This window comes from Pristiophorus japonicus, chromosome 12 (assembly GCF_044704955.1).
Source record: "Pristiophorus japonicus isolate sPriJap1 chromosome 12, sPriJap1.hap1, whole genome shotgun sequence".
NCBI lineage: Eukaryota > Metazoa > Chordata > Chondrichthyes > Pristiophoridae > Pristiophorus > Pristiophorus japonicus.
The window spans coordinates 64,672,325-64,685,654 of record NC_091988.1 but is presented as its reverse complement, the minus strand read 5'-3'; the positions used below and the strand labels follow the sequence as shown (position 1 = coordinate 64,685,654).

Here is a 13,330-nt window from a genome sequence, read left to right as displayed (position 1 = left end):
TGGGGTCAAGAAGTTTCACAAATACTTGTATGGTCGTAAATTTACCATCATTATGGACCATAAGCCCCTAACAGCAATCCTTCATCCAAAGTCCCCAGTTCCAACATTAGCTGCAGCCCGAATGCAGAGATGGGCTTTGATTTTGTCAGCATATACATATGATATTGAATACAGATGATCAGCTGATCACAGTAATGCTGATGCAATGACTAGATTGCCTTCCCCATCACAGGTTACACCCGATAGGGAAGAAGTGTTTTATTTTTCATACATTGATGAACTGCCAGTCACAGCTGAAGAGATTGGTAGAGCAACTAAACGTCACCCAGTGATGTCAAAGGTGTATGAGTATATTGCAAATAGATGGCCAAACCAGATAGCAGACAAAGATACACATCCATTCTTCATTCGTAGGAATGAATTATCAGTCGATAAAGATTGTATCATATGGGGTGCAAGAGTGGTTATACCAAATAAATTCAGGTCCAAATTATTAGGAGACCTCCATGACCAGCACCTGGGAATGTGCTTGACCAAGAGTTTTGCATGCAGTTATTTATGGTGGCCAGGTCTTGATAAAGATATAGAGTACATCGTGAGTCAGTGTACGACATGTCAATCGGTAAGCAAGCAACCACCACCTGTACCATTACAGCCATGGAAATGGCCTCCCAGGATGTGGCAAAGGCTACATATTGATTTTGCTGAGTTAGATGGACAACAATTGTTCATTGTAATTGATAGCCATTCAAAGTGGGTTGAGGTGTTTCCAATGTGGAAAATGACAACAAGTAAAACATTGGACATTTTACGAAAATTATTTTCTGCATTTGGCCTCCCTGAAGAAATTGTTTCTGATAATGGACCACAATTTTGTTCAGAAGAATTTGCACAATTCACGAGCAAAAATGGTGTGAAACACACCAAGGTTCCACCATACCACCCTGCTTCGAATGGTGCAGCAGAGCGCACTGTACAAATTGTCAAACGTGCCCTCATAAAACAAATGTTAGATCCAAATCCAAGAAAACGACAGTTGTCATTGGATCACAAATTGGCTAACTTTTTGATTACATATCGAAATACACCTCATACAACGACTGGTAGAACACCAGCAGAGTTGTTTCTCAAACGACAGCCACAAACCAGATTCTCATTGTTAAAGCCAAATTTGGCACAGTCTGTAGAAGAGACACAATTAAGACAAAAAGAGAATCACGATAAAGGGAGAGTAAAAGAGAGAAGAGTGAAATTAAACCAGAAGGTGAGAGTGAAGAACCATCACCATAAATGGTTAAAGTGGTTATCAGGAAGAGTGGTAAAGATATGTGGTCCTCGCACATATTTGGTAAAGGTGTTTGATAATGGACTGGTTAGGTTTGTCCATATTGATCATATTTTATCTACAGACATGGAAGGAGTTGAAGGTGGGAATGATTCAATTATTTCTGACTCATCAGATAGTTTTGATATACTAGTAGCAAATCCTAAATCCAATGTACTGGAAACAAATCCAGGAGAGAATCAGAATGAAAGTCTGAGTCCGAGTCAGGAAAACAAAGAGCCTGAAGTTAGAGTGAGTTCAAATGAAAATCAAGGAAATTCCATGGAGGAAAATGTTCCTCAGGATGAGCCTCAAATGGGTGTGAAATCAACACCATGTTTGGAAGGTTCTGTTCGAGAGCAAAGGTATCCTCTTCGAAACAGAAAACAAGTGGTAAAGTTAAATTTGTAAATATGTATAAAAATGAAAGTTATTTATGATGTTTGTTATGATGGCTTTTTCATTAAGGAGGGAGAAGTGTAATGTCTGTAAGCTTGTAATGCTTGTAGCTCCACACTGTGGATGTGGACGTATTGTGCACTGCAACTGTATAGTTAATCATTAAACAGAACAGGCTTTCCGAAGAGTTCTGAGAGAGCAGCCTGAATCTTAGGAAGCTGTGAGTGCTGTGCTCTGTGAAGATATCACACCTACTATCAATACTAACCATGGACCTACTGGATTGTCGTTAAAAACTCATCTGGTTGGGTATTGCCCCGTGCAGCTTCAGGGGGCAATACCCAATTTAGGGTCCGGAGCGCTGCGCACGGTGATGACGTCAGCCAAACTCCTGCCAAATTTAGCGAGAATCGTTGGTGGCACCGCACCCAGTCGTAAAGTCGTTTGCGTCCCCGGAGGGCGCTAACAGGAGGCACAAATGGCCCACATTTATAGGCCTAGGTTCGCAAATCCGATAAAGTATCATAAAGTGCCCCTTTAAAAATCGGCATAGCGGCCTCTCTGATGGCTCAGCTGATTAAGGCAGTGAGTTCCTAAATCACACAGCTCACAGTTTGCATCCCCGGCCCGTGCTGATTCAGCTGAACAAAGGTTGCTGTAGTGGTGTTAAAATGGTTTTTAGTGCCCCTGGGACAGTGACGGGGGGAGGGGAATTGGATCGCATTCTTAGAGCTGATCAGCAGCCCCTGCTGGAACGGTCATGTCTGTGGACAGGGTCGCGTTTGACTGTGATGCCTCCTCCTGCCAAATAGTCTGCTGATCCCTTTCTCGTCTGGTTTGTAGAATACCCTTGTCAGCAAGGTTTCCAGATGGTGCCTGGCACATTTTTAATAGCGGTGAGTCATTGCCATCTTGAAAGAGTAGGAAATAAAATGAGCAGAATTTATTTATTGTGTTTAAAAGAAAAGCCACAGATTCTAATATTTTATTAGCATTGGGCTTGGGGTGGGGAGGGGTGGATGGAAGGTCATATGTAAAAAGGCAGATGACATTGTAAAGAGTGGAACATACCACACTCCAGTCTCCCCCCCGCCCGCCCCCAGCCAATCGACTCTCAGAGTCTGCAGGCAGATGGAAATTTCTGCAGCATCTCTCCCTCTGCTCTGCCACTGAGCAACCTCATCAGCTGGCCAGACTGGCCCTTCCTGACTGACAGCGGATTCATCCAATCAACAAGTGGAGAACGTGTTGCAATTGTTCTCAGCCAACCAATCAATCAGCGGGGAGTCGGGTGGGCGGGGGCTGCCTTCCGCAGGTAGGCTGCGCTGAACTGGTGTCTGGAGAAGGAGGTATTCATTGCAAATAAAATAGAATCGTAGAAATTTCCCTCTCTGAAATAATTTGATGCACTGGGTGGCAACAAATAATACCAGCGACCAGTTTAGTCAGCCTGCTTTTGTCTTGTAAAATTTCCGTTACAATTCACTGTTGTAGTCCCAGCCACCCATTTAAAATTTGCGTTATTTGTAATCGTGCTGTTATTTATTTTTTGTTAAAAATCAAATTGAAGGTGGAAATTTAAAGAGTCTGTCACCTGGCCTGGGTATTTCTGAAGACGCAGCACTTTTTTTGATGGATACGCTTGATGAAGAAGACGACTGATCCCCTGTAATCAGAGGCAACAGTGAGTAGCGACCGTCTGTCTCACTGATTCTGTTTTAAGTATAATACCCAGCGCCTTCTTTCTCTCCACAGCAGATCCGCAGGCATGCTGCCCCGTTAGTTGTTGCGCCTTAGGCCTGTGTGTTTATATCGTTTCGGTATTAGCTGTGGCTCAGTGGGTAGCACTCTAGCTTCTGAGTCACAAGGTTGTGGGTTCAAGACCCACTCTAGGGACTTGAGCACTAAAATCCAAGCTGCCGTGCAATGCTGAGGGAGCGCCCCGCTGTTGGAGGTGCTGTCTCGTTAAATTGAGGTCTGCTCTCTCAGGTGGACGTAAAAGATCCCATGATGCTTATTGAATGGTGGAGCAGGCTCGAGGGGCCATGTGGCCTACTCCTGCTCCTATTTCTTAAGTTCTTACTATTTTGAAGAAGAGCAGGGGAGTTATCCCCAGTGTCTTGGCCAATATTTGTCCCTCAATCAGCATAACATTAAAAAACACCGATTATCTGGTCATTGTCACATTGCTGTTTGTGGGAGTTTGCTTGTACTCAAATTGGCTGCCACATTTCCGACATTACAACACTCCAAAAGTACTTATTAGGCTGTAAAATGCTCTGAGACGTCTGGTGGTCGTGAAAGACGCTATATAAATGCAAGTTTTTCTTTCAGTATTGTGCTAAACAACTGTACCCGCAAGAGAAAAGATTAAAACCATTTATTTTTAAAATTCAAAATATATTTTCATTCCTGAATATAGCATAACTCCCCACTGTGTATAGTCAGTCAGTAATTCCCAGCTATTGCCAGATCCATTTAGTTGCCGACCACAGTGACCAGGATACAAGCCCAATTATTGCTCCTGACACAATTGTTCATAGTAAGGTCAGCACTTTCTTATTCAGGCCTGGTGCTGTTCAACCAGTCTCAACCTATCACACCTTGAACCGGGTCGAATGTATTTGACAGCCTGCATTATTCTCTAATCTGTTTGCTGCGTGTGTGTCTGTTCTTAAGCTCCTAATACCTAACTGTCGGCAGCAACTAATACACTGCCCGTCTGTCTTTGCTGTCCGTCTAGCTGTGTGTCTGGTAGTCCGTGTTGCTCTGTGTGTGCATTGTGGAGGGGTTTCCCATGATGAGGCATAGCGCTGGATCGTGAGTGTTCTGATACTGACAGTGGATGGAGTGCTGAGCGCCAGCACCACAAGCCGGCAGTGCCGCCTGTATACAACCAGCCTCACCTTCTCCCCGCCCATAAGATCAGCAGCTGGGTCCTGAGGGAATGGTAGTACAGTGGCTATGTTACTGGACTAGTAATCCAGAGGCCTGGACTAATGATCCAGAGACATGAGTTCAGATCCCACCATGGCCGCTGGGGGAATTTAAATTCAGTGAATTAAATAAATCTGACATATAAATGTGAGTATCAGTAATGGTGACCATGTAACTACCGGATTGTCATTAAAAACCCAGCTGGTTCACTAATATCCTTTTTAAGGAAGGAAATCTGCAGTCCTTACCTGGTCTGGCCTATATGTGACTCCAGACCCACTTAAGTTGACTCTGACATGGCCAAGCACATCACTCTGTTTTACCAAACTGCTATGACCGACCACATGGTTCAAGAGGGCAGTTCGGGATGAGCAATAAATGCCGGCCTAGCCAGCGACGCCCACATCCCGTGAATGATTAAAAGAAAAAGACACACTGCCCTTCGTGTCTCTGGACCTTCATTTGTGGCCTGCACAGGAGAGGGGTTATTGACCGAGCTGGGATTCAGTACAAAAGGAAACATGGCAGTGCTATTTGGAGGCAGATTTAGGCAGCGAGAGAGAACATAAGAAAGAGCAGGAGTAGGCCATTTGGCCCCTCGAGCCTGCTTTGCCATTCAATAAGATCATGGCTGATCTGATCTTAGCCTCAACTCCACTTCCCTGCCCGCTCCCCATTACCCTTTACTCCCTTATTTATCAAAAATCTGTCCCTCTCTGCCTTAAATATATTCAATGACCCAGCCTCCACAGCTCTCTGGGACAGAGAATTCCAAAGATTCACGACCCTCTGAGAGAAGAAGTTCCTCCTCATCTCTGTTTTAAATGGGAGACCCCTTATTTTGAAACTATGCTCCCTAGTTATAGATTCCCCCATGAGGGGAAACATCCTCTCTGCATCTATCCTGTCAAGCCCCCTCATAATCTTGTATGTTTCAATAAGGGAGAAGGGAGCTTATTACAATCCAACCATTTAATAGAGCAATGGTCTGTAGAATGTTTTTCTCTTGTGGGGAAGGGCCCGATTTCCACTTGGCAACTTCCCACTGTGGCAAGATTGAAATTAGGAGTTCAGTGTGTGGAGAATCATTCATGCTGATCCACGTCCCATCAGTCTGTGGTAGAGGGCGTTGCAGGATTCCTAAGAGTGGCCCTTCATCAAGGTGTTGGTTGGGATAGTGGCCCGGAACAAAAAGTTAGTGGTTAACACTGCTACAGGGGAATAGTACTTTGGTTAGAGTTAAAGCATCAGCCTGCCATGGGTTTGAAAATCCCTGTATTCAAACTTCCATCGACGGACACAAAACTAAGTTGTGGCTCAGTGGGTAGCACTCTCGCCTCTGAGTCGGAAGGTTGTGGGCTCAAATACTATTCCAGAGACTTGAGCACATAAATCTAGGCTGACACTCCCAGTGCAGTGCTGAGGGAGCGCTGCATTGTCAAAGGTGCCGCCTTTCAGATGAGATGTTAAACCGAAGTCCCGTCTGCTCTCTCAAATGGAAATAAAAGATCCTATGGCACTATTTTGAAGAAGAACAGGGGAGCTATCCCCTGTGCCCTGACCAATATTTATCCCTCAATCAACATAACAAACAGATGATCTGGTCATGATCACATTACTGTTGGTGGGAGCTTGCTTGTGCGCAAATTGGCTGCCGTGTTTCCCACATTACAACAGTGACGACACTCCAAAAGTACTTCATTGGCTGTAAAGTGCTTTGAGACGTCCGGTGGTCATGAAAGTCGCAATATAAAACCAAGTCTTTTTCTTAATAATAATGGTAAAAAGACATATAGTATGGGATGAGTGATTGTGCCAGGGTGTGATAGAAAGCAAAACAGAAGCAAAGTTATAAAGTTCAGTCAGCCTGCAACTGGGGAAGTGCCTCTCATTTAGCCTCTTCCTTAGCCCGTTGATTGGAATATAGGCGTCAGTTAGCCTGCTGCTGGGGTTGTGCTAGTCAGCCTGTGACTGGGGAGATCTCACTTTCTGCCTGTTACTGGGGAGGTCTCTCTCTCTCTCTCTCTCTTTCTCTCTCTCTCTCTACCTGTTACTGAGGAAGTGTGTCTCTCTCTCTCTCTCTCTCTCTCTCTCTCTCTCTGCCTCTTGCTGGGCTGATTTTTCAGTCCAATTTTCTGTGTTGTTCCCAAAATAATCTCATTTGTTACCTCTAGACTTGACTATTTTAACGCAATCCTGGCTGGCCTCCCACAATCTACCCTGGGTCCTAACTCGCACCAAGCCCCGTTCACCCACTACCCCCTGTGCTCGCTGACCTACATTGGCTCCCGGTTAAGCAATGCCTTGATTTCAAAATTCTCATCCTTGTATTCAAATCCCTCCATGGCCTTGACCCTCCCTATCTTTGTAATCTCCTCCAACCCCACAACCCCCCAGAGATGTCTGCGCTCCTCTAATTCTGCCCTCTTGAGCATCCCTGATTATAATCACTCAATCATCGGTGGCCATGCCTTCTGTTGCCTAGGCCCTAGAATTCCCTGCCTAAACATCTCCGCTGCTCTATTTCTCTTTCCTCCTTCAGGATGCTCCTTAAAACCTGCCTCTTTGACCAAGCTTTTGGTCACCTACCCTAATTTCTCCTTGACTACACTCCAAAAGTACTTCATTGGCTGTAAAGCGCTTTGAGACGTCCGGTGGTTGTAAAAAGTGCTATATAAATGCAAGTCTTTCTTCCTTTCTTCCTTTCTTCCTTTCTTCCTTTCTTCCTTTCTTCCTTTCTTCCTTTCTTCCTTTCTTCCTTTCTTCCTTTCTTCCTTTCTTCCTTTCTTCCTTTCTTCCTTTCTTCCTTTCTTCCTTTCTTCCTTTCTTCCTTCCTTCCTTCCTTCCTTTCTTCCTTTCTTCCTTCCTTCCTTCCTTCCTTCCTTCCTTCCTTCCTTCCTTTCTTCCTTCCTTCCTTCGATGCCAAATTCAGTGTCTCAATACTCCTGTGAAGTGCCTTGGGATGTTTCACTACGTTGAATGCGCTATATAAATACAAGTTATAGTTGTTGTTGTTCAATGTCCTCCTCGTTTTTTTCCCATACACATTTCTTCTTCTTTATGTTCACCCAGAATTTTTTTTGATTGTTGTTATACGAACAACGATGGACAGCAGAAGACCCACTGGTCCACCCAACCTGTCCCACACAAATGCGATCCTTGTGCATCATAATATATACACTCCCCAGCCCAGCCAAAAGCATGCAATCTCCTCGGACAGGCAAAAAAACAGATAAAAACCCAGACCAATTAGGGAAAAGAAATCTGAAAAATTCCTCTCCAACCCCCATCGGCGATCTAATCTAGTTAATGATTCATCATCAATGAACACTTTTGACAAAAGATTACACACTCCAATAACTCTTCCAAAGTGCCTTGTAATCTCCCCTTTATGTTTCCAGTGCTGATCTTGAGATTGATGTCTCCTGTCTTTTAGCAGAAATACTCAATCAATTTTTATCTTGTCTATATTCCTGTTATCATTTTGTACAACTCGATCATATACCTCCTCAATCTTCTCAGTCTGAGAGAGAATATAGCCTTAATTGGTATAGTCTTTCACAACCATCACCTTGGTATCTGCATTACATTTTCCCCAGGGCAATTATAATTCCTTCTGCAGTGAGGACTGCACACAGTGTTCCAAATGCAGCCTAACCATTGTTTTATACAGAGTCATCGTGATCCTGAAAACAAGAAAAACTGCAAACGCTGGAATTCTGAAACAGGAACAGAAAATGCCGGAAACACTCAGCACGTCAGTCAGCATCTGTGGACAACACAGACAAGTTACTACTTCAGGTATGGACCCTTCATCAAAATAGTTCTGGTGAAGGATCTACAAGGAAAATGCCAGGCTTGACTTTTGCCTCTGAGTCAGAAGGTTCAAGTTCCACTCCAGAGACTTGAGCAGAAAAATCTAGGCTGACACTCCAGTGTAGTCTTGAGGGAGTGCTGCAGTGTCGGAGGTACCATCTTTAGGTGAAGGTTAAACTGAGGCCCCGTCTGCTCTCTCAAGTGGACGTAGAAGATCCCATGGCAAGAGCAAGGGAGATATACCCGGTGTCCTGGCCAATAGGTATCCCTCAATCAACATCACCAAAGCAGGCTATCTGGTCATTAGCACAGTGCTGTTTGTGAGAGCTTGCTGTGTGTAAATTGGCTGTTGTGTTTTCTAAATTCCAACATTTCAAAATGTACTTCATTGGTTGTAAAGCACTTTGGGATGTCCAGATTTTTCTTCCACACAGATGCTATCTGACCTACTGAGTGTTTCCAGCATTTTTTATTAACTCATCCTTATTTTCAAATCCCTCCATGGTCTCGCCCTTCCCTATCTTTGTAAACTTGTCGAGCCCTAGAACCCTCTGAGATCTCTGTGCAGCTCTAATTCTGGCCTCTTGCGCAACCCCGATTTTCAACGTTCCACCATTGGCGGCCGTGCCTTCAGCTGTCCAGGCTTAAAGCTCAGACTTCCCTCCCTAAACCTTTGTGCCTCTCCGCCTCGCCGCCTCTCCCTCCTCCTTTAAGTTGCTTCTTAAAACCTACCTCTCTGACCAAGCTTTTGATTATCTGTCCTAATATCTCCTTTATATGGCTTGCTGTCAAATTTTGCTTTATAACGCTCCTGTGAAGTGCTTTGGGATGTTAAAGGCGCTGTATAAATGCAAGTTTTTGTTGTTATCAATTACCTCTGCTTTTGTATTCAATCCCAGTCGATATAAATTGGTATCCTGCAGCGAAGAAAGAAAAGAAGGATTTGGTGGGACTATTGATCGTGTCTGGTCAAAAGGGCGAATCAAATACTAGGTACATAGAAAACATAGAAAATAGGTGCAGGAGCAGGCCATTCGGCCCTTCGAGCCTTGAACTTCTTGAGACCATTTGATTTTCAGTTTAACCTTGTCATTTAACTCTATATAACACATTGGTCAAAGCACATTTAGCATATTGTTTGGAATTTTGGGCTTCCTGCTCTCATATATATCTCATAGATATAGAAAATAGGTGCAGGAGAAGGCCATTCGGCCCTTCTAGCCTGCACCGCCATTCAATGAGTTCATGGCTGAACAAGCAACTTCAGTACCCCATTCCTGCTTTCTCGCCATACCCCTTGATCTCCCTAGTAGTAAGGACTTCATCTAACTCCTTTTTGAATATATTTAGTGAATTGGCCTCAACAACTTTCTGTGGTAGAGAATTCCACAGGTTCACCACTCTCTGGGTGAAGAAGTTTCTCCTCATCTCGGTTATATTGAAGAAAGTTTAAAGAAGATCAAGTGGAATGAATAAGATAAGTTATGAACAGAGTCTCAAAGAACTGAATTTGGTTTCATTGGAGAAGATTGGGTAATGGCGAATGATTCAGCTTTGTCATCACAGAATCACAAAAATAATTACAAATGAGCAAGGCCATTTGACCTATCTTAGACCAGAAGAACATAAATAGGAGCAGGAGTCGGCCATTTGGTCCCTCGAGCCAGTTCCACCATTCAATAAGATCATGGCTGATCTGATCTTAGCCTCAGCTCCACTTCCCTGCCCGCTTCTAATAACCCGTGACTCCCCTATCGTTCAAAAATCTGTCTATCTCCACCTTAAATATATTCAATGACCCAGCCGCCACAGTTCCCTGGGGTAGAGAATTCTAAAGATTCACGACCCTCTGAGAGACGAAATTCCTCCTCATTTCCGTTTTAAATGGGCAGCTCCTTATTCTGAAATCCATCCATCCAGAATGACCCTAAAGTCTCTCCATTGCAGTCTCCAATGGTTTCTTAAATGATTCCACGATTCTCGCCTCTACGACTGTATCTGATATTCTATCCCAAGTGTTGGTCTCCTTAACGTGAAGAGGAACGTCCTGATAATCAGTCCTAAATTTGCCTTTTACAAGTTTGAACCTGTGTTCCCTTATCCTATTTTTGTGATTTAATTTAAAGTCATTGTCTGGATTGATCTTTTCTGTACCGTTTACTGTCTTATGTTACTTCATAAGATCACCTCTCCTATGCCTCCTCCTTCCAGTGGTGAAAAGCTTAGGTTTTTCCAGTCTTTCCTCACAGCTCAGACCTTTAACACGAGGGATTAGTCAAGTAAATCTTCTTTTCACCAGCTCCAATACTTGAATGTCTCTTGATCATTGCTGAGCACAGCACTCAAGGTGTGGTCTGACCAGTTTGATCATGACTTCTTCTTACTTGTGTTGTCTTGTTTTGGCTGTTTGTTCGACATTCTGTTGGCTCTGTTGTTTGTTGCTCTGCATTGGTTGGACATGTTAAGCGTCAAGTCTATTAAGACTTCTAAGTGTTTTTAAACCTCATCCTTAGCTATATCAATACCATTCATGGAATATGTGTGTTGCTTATTTTTCCTTCCAAAGTGCAGTACTTTACACTTGTCACCATTAAACTTAACCTGCCATTGTTCTGCCCACTTACATACCTTGTCCAGTTCATTCCACAGTTGCTCAGGTGCCTCCATTGATCCCACTGCCCCTATAATTTAGTATCATCTGGCCAGTTTGCATTGGGTTTCTGAGTCCAGGTCATTGAAGTAAATTAGAAACAATAGTGGTCCCAACAACCATCCCTGGGGAGCCTCCCTCAAAACAACACCCCACCCTGGTGTAGTTCCTCAGCCAATTTCTTAAAAGGTTACTGCACAAGATAAGAGCTCACGGGGTTGGGGGTAATAATATTAGCATGGATAGAGGACTGGCTAACAGAAAACAGAGCCGGGATAAATGGGTCATTTTACGGTTGGCAAACGGTAACTAGTAAGGTGCTGCAGGGCGGTGCTGGGACCTCAAATATTTACCATCTATATTAATGACTTGGATGAAGGGACCGAGTGTAATGTAGCCAAATTTGCTGATGATACAAAGATGGGTGGGAAAGCAAGTTGCGAGGAGAAAAAAAGAATCTTCAAAGGGTTATAGACAGGATAAGTGAGTGGGCAAACATTTGTCAGATGGAGTAAAATGTGGGAAAGTGTGAGGTTATCCACTTTGGCAGGAAAAATAAAAAAACAAATTATTATTTAAATGGAGAGACATTACAAAGTGCTGCAGTACAGAGGGACCTGGGGGTCATTGTGCATGAAACACAAAAAGTTAATATGCAGGTACAGCAAGTAATCAGGAAGGCAAATGGAATGTTGACCTTTATTGCAAGGGGGATAGAGTATAAAAGTAGGCAAGTCTTGCTACAACTGCACAGGGCATTGGTAAGACCACACCTGGAGTACTGCATACAGTTTTGGTCTCCTTATTTAAGGAGGAATATATTTACATTGGAGACAGTTCGGAGAAGGTTCACCAGGTGGATTCCAGAGATGAAGGGGTAGTCTTATGTACTCATTGGAGTTTAGAAGAATGAGAGGTGATCTTATTGAAACATATAAGATTCTGAGAGGGCTTGAGAGGATGTTTCCCCTCTGGGGGGAATCTAGAACTAGGGGGCATAGTTTCAGAATAAGGGGTCTCCCATTTAAGAGGGAGATGAGGAGGAATTTCTTTTCTGAGGGGCGTGAATCTTTGGAATTTTCTAATCCAAGAAGCTGAGTCATTAAATATATTCAAGGCTGAGATAGACAGATTCTTGATAGGGGAGTCAAGATGTTATGTATGTAAACACTACCAAAGTGTAAGACTTGCCACCATGGGGCACACCTGTGAGAGACCCAAGGGTCACCTGCACACCCTGGGCAAGCAGGTATAAAAGGCAGACTACCATGCTGCCTCCACACTATGGAGCTACAATAAAGAGACCAAGGTCACAACAGTTTGAGCTTAAGATGTGCAGTCTTGTGGAGTTATTCTAAACATAAAAGTTTGGCTCCCTGGTGGCATAACATTTGGCGACGAGTAACAGATCACAAACTTTCATGCAGTTATGGCTGCCATTGGTATTCTTGAGAGATTTGTTGAGGGTAATGATTGGGAAGCCTTCGTTGAGTGTCTTGACCAGTACTTTGTGGCCAACGAGCTGGAAAAGGAAGAAACCGCGATCAAGCGCAGGGCGATTCTCCTCACTGTTTGCAGGTTCACGATATATGGCCTCATCAAAAATCTGCTTACACCGACAAAACCAACGGAGAAGACATATGAAGAGTTGTGCACACTGGTTCGGGAACATCTCAAGCCGAAGGAGAGCATCTTGATGGCAGGTATTGCTTTTATACGTACCATCGCTCTGAGGGCTAGGACGTGGCGAGCTACGTCACCGACCTAAGACGCCTTGTGGGACCGTGCCTATTTGCTTGATTTTTAGGGGAAGTGTTGCGGGACTTTTTCGTGCTTGAAATCGGCCACGAGGCCATTCTTCGCAAACTGCTGTCTGCCGAATCCCATGTTCTGAGCAAGGTCATCACGATAGCCCAGGCTTTTATGTCCACGAACGATAACACCAAACAGATATCATTGCAGCATCGGAACTCACCGGCAAGTACTGTGCATAAAATAATGCCTTCAGCAGGCAGAACTGTACATGGCAGGGCCTACACGACAGCAGAGGCCAGACCTAGGATGACTCAGAGTCTGCCGTGGGGCGTGAATGCGAATCCATTAGCACCATTTTGGCGCTGCGGGGGTAATCATCGAGCCCATCAATGTCGATTCAAGCACTACGTGTGCAAGGGCTGTGGAACAATGGGGAACCTCGAGCAACT

General features: G+C 44.1%; 1 protein-coding gene across 2 annotated transcripts in view; it reads left to right on the top strand.

Annotated features, from left to right (window-relative positions):
- Positions 1–3,048: 3,048 nt before the first annotated feature.
- The window catches only part of c12h3orf18 (chromosome 12 C3orf18 homolog), a 108,822-nt gene continuing 98,540 nt past the window's right edge, over positions 3,049–13,330 (top strand). The window contains exons 1-2 of one of the 2 annotated variants that reach the window (XM_070894928.1): positions 3,049–3,407; positions 8,334–8,461. The gene's annotated coding sequence lies outside the window, so the exon portion shown is untranslated. The remainder of the gene's footprint in view (positions 3,408–8,333; positions 8,462–13,330) is intronic. The other variant, XM_070894929.1, reaches the window with a different exon arrangement.